Genomic DNA, 2312 nt, shown 5'->3' with positions numbered 1-2312 from the left:
TGTGACGGGAGACAACTGTTCTTCGGGACAAGAACCTCATGGCCAACGACTTTACCCCACTCTGGAGGTCAGTCTTCGCTTTTCATTAATACATTAAGTCAAGATAGTAAACGCGTAATTATATCAGTTTATGTTAACACATTTTTATTAAATAAATAAGACAGGAAAATATTTCTACTTGCTATAACAGAAATATTAATAAGAAGAAAAAAAAAAAAGATCAGATTAAAAAAAAAAATCGATTTATAGAGCATTATGTTGGTATAATCTAATTTGAGCCAGATACAAATATATGACTTTCAACTGGATTTTATTTAAAATTTCTTTATCTCTCTCGAGATTAATTTTAGTTAGTTTTCATTTTTAATTTCTTGTTTTAATTTAATTTACAGTAATAGCATAAATGAAATTAAGGCAATAAAACCATAAATCGTAAACTGCTTGCCATAAAATAGTTGAGAAGCTTATAGAAATTAAGTGCAGATAAAACAAAAAGTTTAGTTTTTTGTTTCAAATTAATAAAAACAAACCCATTAAAGATTAAAATAAATGACTATAACTATAATCATTGGTTTCTAGCCTCCAAATTTTAGTTGCACTTTAAGTTGCAAATTTATAAAAGTATCTTACGCCGCCCTTTATTATATGGCACACCACTGTTTTCCCATATTCCAAAATCTACAGGAAATGGTTTACATTCATTTCAAAATGATATTTAACGAAAACTAATAAAAGAACTTAAATGGCCAGAAATGAAGGATTTTCTAACTGTAAGACTTGATCAATTCTTTGAATGCGTGAAAAATCTAACCAATTCTTTCTTCAGTCAACTTATACCACTGGTTCCCAACCTTTTTGGTGGTAGAAGTAGGAAAATAGCGAAACCATTTTAGTGTAAATAAGAAAATGGTGGTACCATTCAGATGTAAAAAAGAAAATGGTGAAAACCTACATTATCATTTGATACAAATAAAGTAATTCGTCCTTTCAGCAAGAGATTTGAAAGACTAGAAGGCCTACACTACATCAGCGCAAATTTTAAGAAAATTGGAGGTGAAAATCTTCACAAATGTGTTGAGTTGGCCAGGAATGAACCATTCGTAAATTATTTCGTGGACCGCCGGTTGGGAACCGATGACTTATACCTTCAGGAGTACATCAAAGGTTAAGTGATTTGAGGTTTTAGTTTTAGGTTAACTTTAAGTTCAAAACAAAAAGAAGATGAGCCCCATTATTGATCACTAAATATCTAGAAATACCAGAAATCATAAAATTATATTATACAAGCCTCCTTAAAACAAAAATAAAAGGAGCTTTTTAGAAAACTTTAAATGCCAGAAGAAGATAAGCGGCTATGAAAAATATATAATAAATAATTAAAAAAGGTAACACAAACATTGGTCCCAGTTACTTAGCTTACTAAGTCCTATTTCCGTTACTGTTATTTTTATTTTAATTAAAGAGAGCGAAAAATGAAAAGAAAGATTTGTTTGAGAATTATTTTTTTAATTACAAAAAAAAAGGACTGTTAAATTTTTTAACGAATTTTCCCCAAATAAAGGACCTTTAATTATATATATTTTTTTAAGTCAGTGGACCAATGTGCTTAGCACCGTTCTGAGGTAAGCCATCGATATTTCAAAGTTAACTATTTGTCGTGTGAGAATAAAATCAAAGTGAAGAACCTTTTTTGAAATATGGGTGTGTTCAGAGAATCAGAGGCTCATCCCTTGAGGATAATACAACAGAAATAGCAACTCAGCTTTAGGGCCTTAGAGTAACAAATAAAGGAATAAAATAATTAATTCATAATAAAATAATAGTTAAATCTTTAAACAGATATAGGCAAACATATGATAATAATAACTTGGAAACAATTATTTACAGAGTAGTACTGATTAAAAGAATAAATATTTACAGAATTAAAATATCGGATTTTATAAAGTCTAAATGAAAAAGAGGAAAATTTGTTTTAATTCTATTAGAATTGAATGGATAGGAAACACTGGGATTTGAATGTGGGAAGGGTACTAGAGAGATGGATAGAAGTAGGAATAAGATTCCATTGGGAAGAGGATCTGATAAGGTGGAAAAATATTGTGGAAATTAATATGACAACAACCCCCATAGTCCTTGAAAATTTCGTCAATATCGTATAACCGCTAGTTGAAGTTGTGCCAGTCACATGGTGTTCAGTACTGACAAACATGGAATTTCTTGTTGTGTAAAATGTAAAATGCGACATGAATAACATAATATATCTATGCTCAAACTATATGCTATGTTCAGTATTTTATAATAATTCGATGTGA

Source organism: Halyomorpha halys, unplaced genomic scaffold (genome assembly GCF_000696795.3).
Source record: "Halyomorpha halys isolate HHAL.00 unplaced genomic scaffold, Hhal_1.1 Scaffold1271.1, whole genome shotgun sequence".
Classification (NCBI taxonomy): Eukaryota; Metazoa; Arthropoda; class Insecta; order Hemiptera; family Pentatomidae; genus Halyomorpha; species Halyomorpha halys.
This window is presented reverse-complemented; position numbering follows the sequence as displayed.